General features: G+C 44.8%; 2 long non-coding RNA genes across 2 annotated transcripts in view; one reads left to right on the plus strand and one right to left on the minus strand.

The window, feature by feature from the left end:
* The window catches only part of LOC146072300 (uncharacterized), a 32,734-nt gene extending 31,781 nt beyond the window's left edge, over window positions 1-953 (minus strand). Inside the window, exon 1 of the long non-coding RNA XR_014473044.1 lies at window positions 927-953. This is a non-coding gene — a long non-coding RNA (uncharacterized LOC146072300). The remainder of the gene's footprint in view (window positions 1-926) is intronic.
* Window positions 941-7,872, plus strand: LOC146072299 (uncharacterized). The gene is made up of 3 exons (XR_014473043.1): window positions 941-1,136; window positions 7,083-7,253; window positions 7,359-7,872. It is a non-coding gene; the product is annotated as an uncharacterized LOC146072299 (long non-coding RNA).
* Window positions 7,873-17,657: the final 9,785 nt, after the last annotated feature.

The raw sequence follows: 17,657 nt of genomic DNA on the forward strand, positions 1-17,657 counted from the left end.
CATTGAAGCCTGTTCCCAGCAGGTTTTATTGCATTGGGCCGCATTACTAGCGGACCTGGGCCGCATGCGGCCCGCGGGTTGGACAAGCCTGGCCTACAGCATTCCTTATGCCACAAGATGGCGCCACAGGCTGATCCTTGCCTGTGTGGCACCATTCCTAGCCCTCTCCAGTCCATACCCCTACGGCGGCCCCCTCTAATGGTAGCCGCCGCAACATTGGCCTCAGTGCTCATCGGCACTGCACCCTCCCCAAGTTATGAAATTGGCGGGCAGCCCGGGACGTTCTAGCCCGCTGCCCGCCGCTAACTAATGCCCGCCTAGAAGAGCGTGCAGGAGGCGCCCCGGAGTAATCCCGGCGTCCTCCTCCTGCATGCGATCCGTGGTGACGCTGCTGCCGGGAGCCGCAGAGCGACACCCGCTAATGATGCGGACGGGGACAGGAGACCCGTCCGCCTCCTCCGGCTCTACTGCCTGATGCCCCGGAACTCCGTCCCCGCCGCACTGGCTCCAGATGCCGCCCTCCAGCATCCACCGGACTGGTGAGGTACTGTATCCCTCCGGTTAACCCCGCGACGCCCGGTGACAGCCCCGGGGGGGGGGGGTGGCTGATGCGGGCGCCCATGGGAGGTGAGGCAAAACGCCGCCTAGGTGAGGGAGAAAGTCCCCGCTCCCCACCTCTGCTGGGCGGCCTAGCCCTGGCTCTAACATCAGTGGCAGGCGCCTCAACAGACCCAGCATATCTGGCGGGGGGCCCCCGCCGACCGTTTAGGCCTAAATTCAAGTAAAGTAGCAAGGTTTAGATGTGAAAAGAAATACAGGGGTAAAGATTAATCTTTATTGAAAAAGGAAGAAATTGGATAAATAGTAAAAGCAAATTGAAAAATAGAAATAGATATAAAGCTTTACAATTTCTCTGAAAATCTTACTACTCAACAGTCCAACGTCAACAGTCCAACGATTCCAGAAGAAAGAGGCAGAATTTTCTGGAAGCAGTATCATCTATCCATCAATCCGTGCCTCTGACTTCAAACCAGCCTATCAGTGATCTTCATGCAAATCAGCCACCTGTCAATCAAGCAAGCCGAACCCCTCTGCCCAACTCCAGTGTGCAAGCTAAGGATTCCTGCCATAGCCTGGTGAGTTTATGCTGTTTACAGCCAGACAAGCTGTCTTCTACAGTCTTTCTGACAGTAAATTCGCACTGCAAATTACACTTGCAATTCGATCAGCACAAGCTGCAGCACTGACTATATAGTGCAGGGGGGAACCGCTTAGCACATATAAACATATTATGTACAGATGGAGCCGGGCTCCCTCTTGCTGGCGAATCGCCAGACTGTCTCCGCTGGTGATCCGCCAGCAGCGAGGCGCTCCATCTGACTGAGACACGCGTGCGTCTCACACGCACACGCGTCTCACACGCACACGCGTCTCAGTTTCTGGGCGGCGGGGCGACAGGATTCCCGCCGCCCGGAAACTGAGACGCGCGTGCGTGTGAGACGCACGAGGTGTCCCCTTTCGCAGAGCAGATGGCGGGGGATGGCGGCTGGCGATTCTGCCGCCAACCCCTCCAAAAACAAGGCCGGCTCCATCTGTATGTAATATACTGTGCCCGCTGGTTTCCTCTGAATTTCTGAGTGTATCTGGAGCACACTTGTTCCCCGCAGCCACAGAAGAGTAGGCTATTCCTACACATTCTAGGGAAGCAAGTAGGATGTTCAATCACCGGCAACCGGGATTGCGTACTGAGCTCTGCCTTCTTATCGCTGTCATACTGTATGAATGACAGGAGTTTCCCCGGGTTGGGCCTGGAGCATAAAAATGAGTTTGGCCCGCCAGAGAGGCGGCTAAGGGGCCCATTTATCAATGATCACATTTACAATCACAGCAACCCCAGGATCAAATGGCACCTGCAAAACACTGACACGGCTATGGTCAACGATGAAAAAGGTTGACATGAGTTTTTGAAGATTTATTTTTCATTTTAAGAATGTTTTCATAGTCATTCTCATGTGTCGACATGGTCACCAATGAAGTGCCCCACTTATGTCAACATTTAATGTGTTGACCCTTCTGTGTTGATTTTTTTCTTGTGGTGATTTGCGGCACCCCAGCGACCCCCTCCCACGATTCGCGGTACCCCGCTCGCGACCCCCTCTCCCGCGATTCGCGTCACCAACCCCCCACGACCCCCCCTCCTGCAATTCGCGGCACCCCCCGTGACTACCCCCCCCCCCCACGCAAGTTGTTTTATTGTAGGTGTTTTAAGTCAGATCTTTTACTGCTACTATTACTGTTTATGTAAATGCATTCTGAATGACAGCAACATCCTACCATCCTTCTACAAGAATATATAACCAACCACCCGCGGTGGCCGGCAGTGATGTTGCCACACAAGCCCCGCCCCCTACGTTTCCGGATGCGCACATGCGCAGTCCAGATTTTATTGAGGGACCCAAAAAACGGGAGGTGCCGGTATGTTTCCAGGGCAGCGGGAGGGTAATGCAAATAGGGAGGGTAGGCAGCGGTAGAGTAGGCATATATGTTATAAACATAAGGTTATACATAGCATCGTGCATGGCTGTCAGTCACTTACTACACTTATGACAGGCATGCACTAATAATGGGGCAATGGCTCCTAGTACCTAACAATAAAACTTCTGTGTATATCAAACAATCATAGTTATAACCAAATTTTTCACAGAAATAAATCCTAAACAAAGTGAAATTTCTATAGAAAAATCAGTACTTGTTTCCTAGCACGGCGCCCACTTTCCCTACGTACGGCACCGTAGGGAAATCGCATCGCATTTTTTTTTAGTTAATTTATTCACTGCTCATGTCCCCAGGCCATCTCGTCGCATGGCATTGCACCTCCCGCAAAATTGCATGTGTTTTCTGGGGTGCCATGCCATGCCAGACACTTGTATGGCATGCAATTAGGTTTGAATGACCCCCCCACTATCCACGCAAGCGCAGCGTGCCCCGCGGGAGGTGCGATGCCATGCGATGAGATGGCCCTGTGGACATGATCAGTGAATAAATTAACTAAAAAAAAATTGCATCGCATTGCATGCCACTAAAATGGCCCATGCGATGCAATGTGATTTTTTTACGCAGAATAGCCCTCTAAGCAATTGGTGTAGTGGGCGCCGTGCTAGGATACAAGTACCGAAAAGTCTTATAAAAAGTGATACAGGCCATGCTGTTCATATAAGCCCCTTACATAGTTACATAGTTACATAGAAGGTAAGGCTGAAAAAAAGACTTGCGTCCATCTAGTTCAACCTAGGTTGTTATTGAAAGCAGACTTGTAAAGACAGAATATATTTCTTATTTGTACCTATGGATGTTATTATCCAATAAGTAATTGTCCAACCTTATTTTGAACGTATTCAGTGTCTCTGCCGACACCACTTCTCCAGGAAGAGAGTTCCAAAGTCTGACTGCTCTGACCGTAAAGAAATTTTTTCTTCTAGCTGAACAAAATCTTTTTTCTTCTAATCTATACTCATGCCCTCGCATCCTAGATTCCTTTCTTGTTGAAAAAAGGGTGTTTGCTAGTTCCTTATATTGGCCCCTGATATACTTGTACATGTTGAGCATGTCCTCCCTTAAACGTCTCTTTTCTAATGTAAATAGTCCCAAATTGCTTAATCTCTCCTCATAGCTTAAATTCTCCTTTATAAGCTTTGTTGCTCGTCTCTGGATTTTTTCCAATTCAATGATGTCCTTTTTATAATGTGGGGCCCAGAATTGTACACCGTATTCGAGGTGAGGTCTTACCAATGCTTTATACAGTGGCATAATTACCCTTGAGTCCCTAGATTCAATGCCCCTTTTAATGCATGCTAACATTTTGTTGGCCTTTTTTGTAGCTACATTGCAATGGGCACTACACTACAGTTTGCTGTCTATTTGGACTTCTGGATCCTTTTCGAGTATTGAAATACCCAATTTATCTCCGCTAAGGTTATAAGTAGCACACTGGTTATGTCTCCCAAGGTGCACAACCTTACATTTATCCACGTTGAACCTCATCTTCCACTTTTTAGCCCACTCCTCTAGATTTGCAAGATCCTTTTGAAGCGTATTGACATCTTCTGATGATTTAACGACTTTGCTTAGTTTTGTATCGTCCGCAAAGATGGATACATTGCTGAGTAACCCCTGCCCAATATCGTTAATAAAAATGTTAAATAAAATGGGCCCCAAAACCGAACCCTGAGGCACTCCACTTAGTACTGGTATTGTATCTGATATGACACTGTTCACAACCACTCTTTGTTCTCTATTACACAGCCAATTCCCTTCCCATCTGCAGATATTTTCAGCCAGTCCTAGGTCCTCCATTTTATTTATCAATCTCTTGTGTGGGACAGTATCAAAGGCCTTAGCAAAATCTAGGAAAATCACATCTACTGCGTTTCCATTATCAAGGTTTTTGCTAACCTCCTCATAGAACCCTAGTAGATTAGTGTGACATGAACGATTTTTCACAAACCCATGCTGGTTAGTACTAATAGAGTGATAGAGTATCCAGTAGGAAGATCCATTTTGATTCTGCCTGCAGGAGCATTTTACTTCTATTACCTCCTCTCACTGGCATAGGGATATGATCTATAATTTTCGTTCTGATGCTAGCTACATTGTGGTTCTTTAAGAGGCAATGCCGAGCTACTGGCTGGTCACTACTGCCAATGTTGGCTGCCTGTCTGATGGCCATACGATGGTTTGCTATGTGTTCTTTAAATTGACATTCTGTCTTGCCCACGTAGTATAAGCCACATGGGCAAGACAGAACGCATACCACAAAATGTGATATAAAGGTTACTGGGTACTTAATGCGGAATTTTTCCCCAGTATAGGGGTGAGTAACTGTGTTGCCTACTAGCATAGAGCTGCAGGTTGTGCAACCTATGCATTTATAACATTCCGCTGGCCTGGATAGGAAATGTGACGGTGTCACCTTTTTGGTCATTTCAGTTATATCCACTTTAAACAATAAATTGCCTAAATTTCGCCCCCTCTTGTATGCTGGCATGATTCTAGTATTATTCAAACACTTAAAGTTCTTATCAGTATTAATCATAGGCCACAAAGTTTTTACTTCCCTTGTGACTTGTTCACTGCCCTTTGCATACTGGGTGACCCATGGGATCTCTTTATCTTGATGTTTCCTAGTTTTAGACCCTTGCATTATTCTTTCTCTGGGCATAGCACTAAGCTTCTGCTTAGTTCTTTCAATATTTTCCTTTTTATACCCCCATTGTTCAAATTTAGTTTGCATGGTCTCTAAATCCCTGTTCTTCATTACTTGTGATTCGCCTCACTCTCAACATTTGATAGTAAGGCAAACCTTGTTTTAGAGGGGTGGGATGGCAGCATTCAAACCTGAGGAGCGTGTTCCTGTCCGTTTCTTTCACGTATCTGGCTATATCAATCTTGTTATTGTTTATGCTGATTTTTACATCAAGGAAATTGACTTCCTGATGACTTATTTTATACGTGAATTTCACAGGACTCTCACTGACATTCTGTTTTTCAAATATCTCCTCTAACTCAGCCACATTCCCCGTCCAGACTATCAGTATGTCATCAATAAATTGTGTATATAACAGGATCTTATCTACATGGGGCCCCTGAAAAAAAAAACAGTTTTTGATCTATCTCATACCCCTTTCCCACTGCAGCTCTTAAACGGTATATTGCTGTTTTTTTTAGTATTTTTTAACGGGTAGAGCTGCAGTGGGAAAGCTCCAGGTTGCTTTACCCATTTAACAAATACCGGTATTTGTTAAACGGGTAAAAAGCAGTTTTACCCGTTTAAGTGCCTTTTTTTTGCCAGTGGAGAAAAGCTCTTAAACGTTTTTTAGTAATAATAATAAATGTTAAGAACATGATTGGCCTGTGGGCAAGAAAAGTCCATTCCATATGGCAGCCCATGTTTAAACTGGTTGCCTTGTGGTTTAAACCGGTACAATGTGAATGTGACAAAAACTGTATTTAAATGGCAATTTACTGTTTAAGAGCTGCAGTTGGAAAGGGTCTTTATGGCTCTTACCCGTTTATAGACCCATTTACAAATACCGGGTCATTACCCATTTAGGCAGTGGAAAAGCAGCATTATTCCTATTGGCGTAGGATGGGGCCACATTCGTCCCCATCGCTACGCTGAGTCGCTGTAAGTAAATGGCACCATTAAAGATAAAGTAATTCCTATGCAACACTAGAGACAACAATTCAAGGGAAAATGTTATTGTTGGTCCTTCATATACCAAACTCGACTACAACAGAGATTTTACCGCCTGCATTCCTCCCACATCAGGAATGCAGGTGTACAATCCTACTACATCTGCACAACAAAGAATAACATCATTGGGAAAAGTACCCAATTTACTCAATTTGTCCAAGAGCATAGTGGTATCTTTTAGGTAAGATCTTATTTGCTGAACACAAGGGTTTAAGAATGCATCCAAATATGTTGATACAGGTTGATAGTGCCTATCCTCACCTCACATCACTGCGCAGATGATCCGATGCTGGTTCTTTTAATGCCGACTCTTCTGATAAGCAGAGGATCAGAGGATTTGGCAGTATAAATATATATGTACATCCCCTGCATGCATTACCATATTATTGCACAGCTGCTGCATACAAGAAGAACACAGCTGCTGTGCAATTCTGTATCTGGTCCAATGATCCTTCTAGCAGCTGTTTGTTTTCGTAAAATGTATTGAACACGGTTGCTGTATTTATTTGTTTTTACCATGCAGTATGTAGTATTCCCGTTCTCTGTCTTATCACCCCCTTCCCATTATATAACACCTTATGAAAACAGCCCTACAGGTATATTGATATTTTGTATCATATTTATTTAATCACCACATTACAGACATAAATTATGTATTCTGATGCATTAAACATGAGATTTTAATTACTTATTTTAATTATGGTACTCAGCTTGGAAGATTTGTCATTTGATACCTAAAGGACGCACTGAGGGGATCATTTTGGTTTATAATTTTCTTCCATTTATACTACATTATGTAATCAAGACATTCTCATTCCATAAATATTAGGTCATTAGAACCTTGCCCCCAAGTCCCTATGCCGGACAGTTATCACATCAACATACACTCAAAGGTCAGCGTATTGCAGGTGGAGAAATCATAAGGACCACTGTGACAGTAAAGTTCCAAAGGCCCGAAGGCTGTAGCAGAGATTAGTCCCTGATAGACCACAATTATTAGGTAAATGTATACACAAGTTGTATCAACCTGTATTGTCCATGCAGTTTCAATGTATACCCGTCACTGCAAACCTTATTTTGGTTATTTTGTTGGTTTTACTACCAGGGCCTACTGGCATTATAGATAGTAAATCTGTAAAGACCTGGCAGTGGCATTAGTCCATCAGCGCTGATGGAGCAGAGAAGAGCTCTCCAAGCAGAGGTGCTACCTGCAAGAAGAAAGATGTTGTCACGCTCAACTGGAGAAGAAGTGCTACCTTCAAGGAGAAAGACAACACTGGAAATTAGAAGAACCAAAACAATTGAAGAAGAGTACCTGGAAGATAGAAGGTGTGGTGCCAGATGAAAAGAGACCAGGAGAAAAACAAAGAAGAGGGAGATAACCTGGGCTGGTGGAGGACTCGCTGCGAAAGAGCTGACTCCAACTTACCTTACAGTCCAGTGCAGGTAAGGACACCTTTGGACACCTTCCTCCATTACAGGGTACCACTAGCACCAAGGAGCCCACACAAGTACTGTATGTGCCAGGCCATACAGTGCCCTAGTTTTCATTGTACACTCAAGGTGCTATATCCTTGTGATTACTGAACTTGTACACCATATTAGCTTCTAGACCAGGGACCGGCAACTGGCGGACCGCGGTCCATCTCCGGACCGCTAAGGATAGAAAAGCAGACCGTCTAAACTCCTAAAACTAGAAGTGCGGCGCTGCTAGTTTTCAGGAGTTTAGACGGTCTGCTTTTCTATCCGAACTGCAGCAGTCCCAGGGATGTCCAGGATGCTGCCGGGCGTGGAGCGGCGCCGGTCTGCTGACCGGAGGTGAGTGCTGCCGGGACCTGTCATTTCCGGGTGACAGAGTACAGCAGTGTGTGCGTGCTCAGGTCTCAACTCTCTTCCGGGTGCTGAGTTTGGCGTCTACCTGCCGGTGTGTCTGGTGAGTTCAGGTGCGACCTGTTTGTTACGGGGGTGGGGTATGTCTGTCTTATAAATGTGGTTGTGTTCACTTCTATGTCCTTGAAACCGCTGTTGGAGATTAAATGCTTTTTATGCAACAAACAAGTCTGGTGAGTGCCGCCTGTATTACAGCACAATATATTGGAGCTCCACGTTCCTGGGAAGGCACCTCAGCACTACAGCCCATGTAAGTGAGTGCTAGACCCTGCACTTTATATAGTGCGGGGATCCAGGCAGCGTAATCCATGCAGCGCTGGGGAGGCAGAGGGGTTCCTGTGGCGGATGAGAAGTCAGCGGCGGGGTCCTTGAAGCGAATGGGAACTACTAGTTCCCATCTGCCGCAGGGACCCCACCGCTGACTTAACATCTGCCGCAGGGACCCCCTGCCCACCCCGCCCTGCCCAACTCTTCTGCTAAAACACCCACCCACAGCAGTGGGGTGGTGGGTGTGGGGGCCCCGAATGTGTGGGGGCCCAGGGCGACAGCACATGTCGCCCCATGGGTAATCCGCCACTGATTTGTGGTATACACAGAGTTAACATTCAGTCAAAGGGTTACCTTGTAGGTATACAGTATATAACAGGCAGGTTTCACAGGTGTATGGTGTAGGTACTGTACTTATCGTTCCTGTAAAAGCAATGGAGGATCATGGAGGTCTCTCAAAGAGTAGATGTCTGCACAGCCCGCAGACTTGGAACTTGAGGATCTGTAAGGTATATCAGCGGCTCTAGCACTGCGGCGCTATACAGGGAATCTCATTGAGACAGCGATTGAAATAACCCATTTTTCTCTCTCAGGTGGGGTAGGTAGTGGGGACTCAGGATGCGCAGTACAGGTTAATGGCGCCATTCTGTCACAAACTGCAGGGCACTGATCAGGACACACGCTGGTCAGGATGCACTGATCAGGACACAATGGTCAGGATGCACTAATCAGGACACACTTGTTAGGACTCACTGGTCAGGATGCACTGTTCAGGACACATTGGTAAGGATGCACTGTTCAGGACACATTGGTAAGGATGCACTGTTCAGGACACATTGGTAAGGATGCACTGTTCAGGACACATTGGTAAGGATGCACTGACAAGGACACACTGGTCAGGATGCAGTGATCAGGACACACACTGGTCAGGATGCAGTGATCAGGACACACACTGGTCAGGATGCAGTGATCAGGACACACACTGGTCAGGATGCAGTGATCAGGACACAATGGTCAGGATGTACTGATCAGGACACAATGGTCAGGATGTACTGATCAGGGGACACACTGGTCAGGATGCACTGATTAGGGGACACACTGGCCAGGATGCACTGATCAGGGGACACACTGGTCAGGATGCAATGATAAGGGGACACAATGGTCAGGATGCACTGATCAGGACACAATGGTCAGGATGCACTGATCAGGGGACACACTGGCCAGGATGCACTGATCAGGGGACACACTGGCCATGATGCACTGATCAGGACACAATGGTCAGGATGCACTGATCAGGACACAATGGTCAGGATGTACTGATCAGGGGACACACTGGTCAGGATGCACTGATTAGGGGACACACTGGCCAGGATGCACTGATCAGGGGACACACTGGTCAGGATGCAATGATAAGGGGACACAATGGTCAGGATGCACTGATCAGGACACAATGGTCAGGATGCACTGATCAGGGGACACACTGGCCAGGATGCACTGATCAGGGGACACACTGGCCATGATACACTGATCAGGACACAATGGTCAGGATGGAATGCACTGATCAGGGCACACTAGTCAGGACACAATGGTCAGGATGCACTGATAAGGGGACACAATGGTCAGGATGCACTGATCAGGACACAATGGTCAGGATGCACTGATCAGGGGACACACTGGTCAGGATGCAGTGATCAGGACACACACTGGTCAGGATGCATTGATCAGGACACAATGGTCAGGATGCACTGATCAGGACACAATGGTCAGGATGTACTGATCAGGGGACACACTGGTCAGGATGCACTGATTAGGGGACACACTGGCCAGGATGCACTGATCAGGGGACACACTGGTCAGGATGCAATGATAAGGGGACACAATGGTCAGGATGCACTGATCAGGACACAATGGTCAGGATGCACTGATCAGGGGACACACTGGCCAGGATGCACTGATCAGGACACACACTACTTTTCTCTGGCCCTAGCACATTTATAAACAAGGTGTGCCTGAAGGGAGTAAGGGCCAACTGGAAGTTTCTCAGAGCATCACACCTGACATTTCTGTTTTAGGATTCCTTACCATCATTGTGGTAATAACAAGGTTGGTACTTCCCTACATGAAATCCCGATAGTGATGTCCATCAGCCGTCAATAGTTAACAACCATCAATGGAAAACTACCGATGACCAGATACAGAGCCAAACTTTGCCCCCAAACATTAACCACAAAGCAACAGAGCAAGAATGAAGAAATCAGTGGGCTAAACCCTCAATAGCATTGAGGTTAACCATCAAATGTACTATCGATTGTGACTCACTGATGGCCACCGCAACGCCCGAAACTCGTAATGATAAGTGTAAGTGGTTAGTGTAGGGGGGTGTGGTATATTAGCCCGACAGTCTGGATTCCGACAGTCATTAGTCAGACATCGGAATCCCGACTGCACAGTGTGGGGAGCGCAATGAAGCCCCTTGCGGGCTCGCTGCGCTCGCAAGGCTGCGGGCACGATGGCGAGCTGCGCTCGCCACCTATTTCATTCTCCCTCTATGGGGGTTGTGAACCCCCACGAGGGAGCAGTCGGGATTCCGACGTCGGCAGAATGACTGTCGGAGAGCCGTCCGGCACCCGTGTAGGGATGGCAGATATTGCATTGGCTCCCCCTTGTGGCCGCTCTTATACCCCTGTTTATAAGCAATATTTAGACTTTTCTCCTTCAACTAAAAGATATTTTGTTATTGTAATATAGCTCTATCCAAGAAAATAATTTGATATAAAGCAAACTATGGCAGGTGACCAACTTCTACAATGCTTCGTGATGTTAATTAGCCCATCAACTCCCTTGCTTACACGCATATCTAAGAAATAAAATATGCACGCACCACACAGCAGAGTTACAATCGAGTTGCAGTGATCAGAGGCGCCAAGGCCAGACTTCTAAGTGTAGAGTTGGGCAGCAGGCACACAGAGATAAGAGCTTGTGAGGAGCAATCCGCAGCTGAGAACAGAAACTGCCAGGATGCATAATGCTCCTTTCCCCAATTTGTGTCAATAATTATTTTGAAAACAAAATAAAGGATTAAAAAGGGCTAATTAGCGAGGAAAAAGCCAGAACAGCAGTTTCTAATGTGCCTGCAGTGGTATAATCTTGAGGCGTTGCCATTATTTCTCTGCATAGATTAAAAGCAGGAGATAATATTTCCAGTGCGGCTTAATTATTTCATTCCAGCTGTTTTTGTCTCCCTGGGAATAACCACATTTTTGAAACACTAAAAGTACTTCAAATCTTGTATGGGAGGAGCGCCACAATATTATATCATGGTCATTTCATAGTGAGCTGTAGTCAATAAAAAGTGCCTACAGTGTCTACTGTATCTATTGATCTACTGTATCTACCTCTCTCTCTCTATCTATCTACAGTAGGAGCAAGCCAAAGGAGCAAAGATGAAACTTGCTCCTACTGTATCTATCTCATATCTATCTATAGCTGGGTACACACGGATAGATTTGAAGCCCGATGTGGGTGTTCCCAATCGATGGGAACAACCAATTGTTCAAATCGTTCCGTGCATCGTTAGCGATGCGAGTACCCACAAATCATTAACGATGGTCTATGATCTTTCCTGTATGCAGAAGAAGAAGAAGACTACAGATGTAGCAACTGTCATCTATCCCTATAATAGGATTAAGTGAGTAATTGGATTACTCTGCTAACCCCCTACTCTATTGTTCTATGTATTGTACAACTGTATATACATATAAATAAAGGATAATAATTATAATAATCTATACATATAAACCAAGGATAATAATAATAATCTATCTATACATATAAAGGATAATAATAATATTATTATTATTATTACTATTATTATCTAGTCAATGAATTAAAGGATAATAATAATAATAATAGACTAGCTAATGCTTGTAATTATCCAGTATGTATATATATATATATATAGAAAACAAAAGAATGACCCCACGTGCGCCCTTATATATAAGCAGCTACTCTATAAACCCCCCCTGTTAGTGGGAAGCAAAAATGGGAAATAGACACAGGAAATATAGAGAGCGCTATCACCACCTTGTACAATTCACACCAATATTACTGGTATATAATACAGTGACCCAATACAATTAAAACCATAATGCTTTATTAGAAGATCCACATCTGGACATTGTTTCCATTTCGGAATACGACATCAATAATCCAACGCGTTTCGTCTTGAAAAAGACTTCATCAGGGGTTTAACACTAAATATAATATAGGAACGTATCAAATGCGTATGCACTGTCCGAAACCTTCTATTAAACACCTGCAGGGTGTAATAGGTAGGAAGCTGTTGGCTGTCGTAACTTGCCCAACCTTTGGGTAAATTCTGGATCTCAGAAATCCAATAATAAGATGGAAGTGTCCACGAATATATAGGGTGCCTGCGGCCTTCTTGGTGCACCTATTTTTGGTGTGTATATATGATGTCTTAATCAATACAGGACCACCCCATTTCTGAAGTGCTGACGACCATATCTGAGTTGTACTGACGTTCAAATCCACAATATGGATTTCTGAGATCCAGAATTTACCCAAAGGTTGGGCAAGTTACGACAGCCAACAGCTTCCTACCTATTACACCCTGCAGGTGTTTAATAGAAGGTTTCGGACAGTGCATACGCATTTGATACGTTCCTATATTATATTTAGTGTTAAACCCCTGATGAAGTCTTTTTCAAGACGAAACGCGTCGGGTTATTGATGTCGTATTCCGAAATGGAAACAATGTCCAGATGTGGATCTTCTAATAAAGCATTATGGTTTTAATTGTATTGGGTCACTGTATTATATACCAGTAATATTGGTGTGAATTGTACAAGGTGGTGATAGCGCTCTCTATATTTCCTGTGTATATATATATATATATATATATATATATACAGTCTGTACCAAGGGCTTGTAACGGACCCAGAGGAATAAGGCGGCACTCCACGGATTTGAGTAAAGTTCAAGTGAGGATTTTATTGTCAATAGACACAATACATGTTGCCAGTCGTCAACGTTTCAAGGCCACCTGGGCCTTTTCATCAGGACGTGCAAATCTGTGCATAAAGTGCGGTGCAGTGAAAAAAGATTTTTTTTTTCACTGCACCGCACTTTATGCACAGATTTGCACGTCCTGATGAAAAGGCCCAGGTGGCCTTGAAACGTTGACGACTGGCAACATGTATTGTGTCTATTGACAATAAAATCCTCACTTGAACTTTACTCAAATCCGTGGAGTGCCGCCTTATTCCTCTGGGTCCGTTACAAGCCCTTGGTACAGACTGTATGTTTATTGGAAGGAAGGCACCACGGTATGTGACGATTCGTCCGGAGTGCCGAACAAATCCTCCGCTATATATATATATATAAATATACGTCCTGGGGTGGATGTCACTCAGGGTGCGATAAATGAAACAATCTCACAACAGACTGATAGCCAACGTTTCAGGGAATCTAACCCTTTTATCAAGGTCTTGATAAAAGGGTTAGACTCCCTGAAACGTTGGCTATCAGTCTGTTGTGAGATTGTTTCATTTATCGCACCGAGTGACATCCACCCCAGGACGTATATTATATCACATTTGGATGGGCACCGGGGGCAAGTTGTTTTCTAACTGCGGAGTGTCGGTCAGTCTGGACGTATATATGTATATATATATATATATTCTGATGTGCAAGGTGAGGACATACTTACCTACTGTAGCATCCTGACCCATGGCATTGGTGCATGGCACAATGTAAATGTCGTCACAGGTCGACCACACACCTTACTTGGCAATTGGGGAGGATGCCGGAGGCTGTTTTACTCTCCCATGAAGTCCTATAATGTGGGAGTATAACAGAGATTTCAGAAGGTACCTTTACTAAAGCTTCTACAACAACCAATCAGATTCTAGGTATCATTTCTTAGAATCTGATAGTTGCTATGAACAATATCACCACTTTTTTTCCCCGAAGATCCACACCCATATGTCACACACATTCTGTCCCCCAAAACCACCATGTCACACATTATACCCCCCCAACAATCCCCATGTCTCATTTTCTGTATGCCTCCAACCCTCCGGGGTCTCACATTCTCTCCCCACCACCCCCATGATCCACATCTGCCCCCCACTTAACCCCATATACCACATTCTGCCCCCAGCTATGTAATACATTAAATTAACCTACCAGTACATTTTTGGATTATGCCAGATATTATCATTACTAAAAGCCAAAAAATATTGTAATCCACCGCTCACCCTTCTGCAAACAATAAATATTAGTCTTGGTCCTCTGTGTTAGGTATCCATGGTAACAATACAGCCTGCATCTCCTCTGTGTTCAAAAGTCTTTTCAATTGTTCAATAGTTTAATAGGCAGAACAGTGATAGTAACAGTTATATGTCCATAGCTACAGAATTAATGTATGGTTATTGCTGTATGTTGCAATGCCTCAAATACACTTCACTCTGCTGCAAAAGGTTCTATAGTAATCGTGTCCTAGTTTAGTTTCTTGTACATCTTGTAGCATATTGCAGTATAGAAAACCGAGGGCTGTTTAAGCAAGAGGTGACATAAACCACCGAAGGGACAAAAGATGCTGGCACTTTAAGTAGCAAGTTGCTAGGGTGTTCTGACAAGGTGTAGGAATAGCCAATTAGGGAGAAGGGGAGGAGTTCTATGTGCTAGGAGTAGCCAGGAAGTCAGGTGATCTTCCTCTTTGGAACACTTTTCCCCACCCTCCCATCCCTATTTTTCTATTTCTTGGTGGCGGTAAAGAACAGTCCTTGATTATATGAAAATCGAATGTAGTTAGTGGGGTGCGCTCTCCCGACATCGATATGCCCCTGGACAGGGGATGGGCTGCACCATTCGCACGGGTGGGTTGCGATGGGAGAGTTGAACACCAACGATGTTTGAATGGTGTGTGTGTGTGTTGATCTTTTCCCCCCTCTATGACCGTTCTTTAGTGCCGCCACCATTTATAGTAGAATCCTGGGACATCTCACTGACTGTCGGAAAAGGACCCCTTTCTCCCACAGCTGCTGCTTCACATATGCGATGTGTACTGCGCATTCGCGTTCACGGCGTGGCGTCATAGAGTTGGCAGCGTCATCGCGCATGTGTCCGCAATGACGCCGCTTGCACAGAAGCAAAGCGGTAGCTGCAGAGAGAAAGGGTGCACCCTTTCAACCTGTCCAAGGCCTCACTCAGCTGCATCTCACCTGCTGTGGAACCAGCTTACATCATACAGCAGCTGCGTGGCATCCACACAAGGTAGATGGTCCTCTTTAAAATCTACTCATGCTTAGACACCGGACTGCCCTGAGCCGAGCAGGGGAGTGCATTCTGAGAGTTTCGGAGTGACTGACAGGAAGCCCTGGAGGGTGATGAGAAGGGGGGTAAAAACTGTGAATTTGTGGCCTGGCATAGTGATCATGGCCATACTGCTGTAGGTAGAGGGGGTTGGGCTATAGCATGTAAGTGCGATCCCTGGTCTCGATGGGCTGTGTAATAAATCCCAGTAATAAACTTATGTAGGAGTCAAGGGCAAGGGCTGTGGAACCATTGATGGTTTTATAACCTTTTGCTCAGTGTGTTATTATCATGCAAACTGTGCCATTTATGGGCTGTCAATATCAAAATACTGTAGGGGCCCCTTGGCAAGGTGCACCCCCTGGTGATGCAAGGCCCGCCCCCTGGTGATGCAAGGCCCGCCCCCTGGCTTTACTTTTCTTCCTGAAATGATTTTTCGAAAGTAGGCAACCCTGATATAAATAAGTTTTGTATTGTACTTAATAATTAGCTATTACACTCTATAGGCTACTAAATAACATATACTATATTTTGCAGTACTTAATAGACTGTGATTGGCAGTACGTGAATCTGCTAATTGCCAGGGTAAATGTGTATCAGCTATATTATAATCTCTAACCCTAAACTTTTTACAGAGGAGAATACAACACATAAGCAAATGGAATAGGAATGTGGGGAGATCCAAGCTGCATGTGAGTCCAGAACTCCTAACTGTCATTTTAAAAACACAGCTGATTGGCTGGTGCATTATGACCTTCCACTTTATCACTGCTTTATCACTTAACCAGGCTGACTAGTGATTTACCAAGGGACAGGACCACCTAGCGACAGTGATTGGGATATCCCCCATGAATGCAAGCACCAAGGATAATATCAAGCCGTCAAGCCATACCCACATGCCATCAGGACCTGTTGCCAAACTTTCCAAGTAAATTGGGGAAATAATTAGTAATGGTCAATACTAAAAACACTGGGACTTTGGACCACATGAAAGGTCTAAAGTCCCGCATATATATTCCCGTGACCTGGATATAAATCCCTGTGCACAGGTGGAATTAAGGGACTTTGGTAATAAAACTTAATCTAAGCAATCAGGTACTTGACAGTAGTATATAGAGGGCCTTATTTTGGTTCATTCTTTCTGACAAAATCCTTCTTAGATGGGCAAAACCATGTGCACTGCAGGTGGGGCAGATGTAACATGTGCAGAGAGAATTAGATTTGGGTGGGGTTTTACTTCAAAGTGAGATCTATATTGCAGTGTAAAAATAAAGCAGTCAGTATTTTCCCTGCACAGAAACAAAATAACTCACCCAAATCTAATTCTCTCTGCACATGTTACATCTGCCCCCCCCTGCAGTGCACATGGTTTTGTCCATCTAAGAAGGATTTTGTCAGAAAGAATGAACCAAAATAAGGCCCATAGAGTGGTATACCAAATATTAACAGGTTACTTGCAAGGTAAATGTATTGACCCTTTGAGTGTCAATGTCTCTGTGAGAGATGTTCAAAATATCCACTTTAAATATAACTTTAAATAAAAAAACTTGTGTAAAAAAAAAAAAGATTATATTTCCTATATAAAGCTACACAATGCAGTTCATTAGGATGAAATAAAAATGTTTTGCCAATTTTTACACATATTTTGACAAATACACTTGGCATTCAAAGGGTTAAGTGATCTCCGATTTAGCAACGGTGGTATCGTTGTGTACTGTCTGGTGTGGAAGTAGCTCAATAACTCTGATTAGGTTTCCAGATTGGTACGAAGACTCGTAAGATAGTGCAAAAGTTTGGTTCAGAAGTGCACAACGGCAGCACAAATATCAGGAGAAATGGGATTGTACTGTGTGTTGCATAGTTGTTTAGTTAGTATAGATTTCTAAGTGATTCCGTAAAGTCATGGTTT

The sequence above is a fragment of the Crinia signifera genome, chromosome 4 (genome assembly GCF_055691185.1).
Source record: "Crinia signifera chromosome 4, ASM5569118v1, whole genome shotgun sequence".
NCBI lineage: Eukaryota > Metazoa > Chordata > Amphibia > Anura > Myobatrachidae > Crinia > Crinia signifera.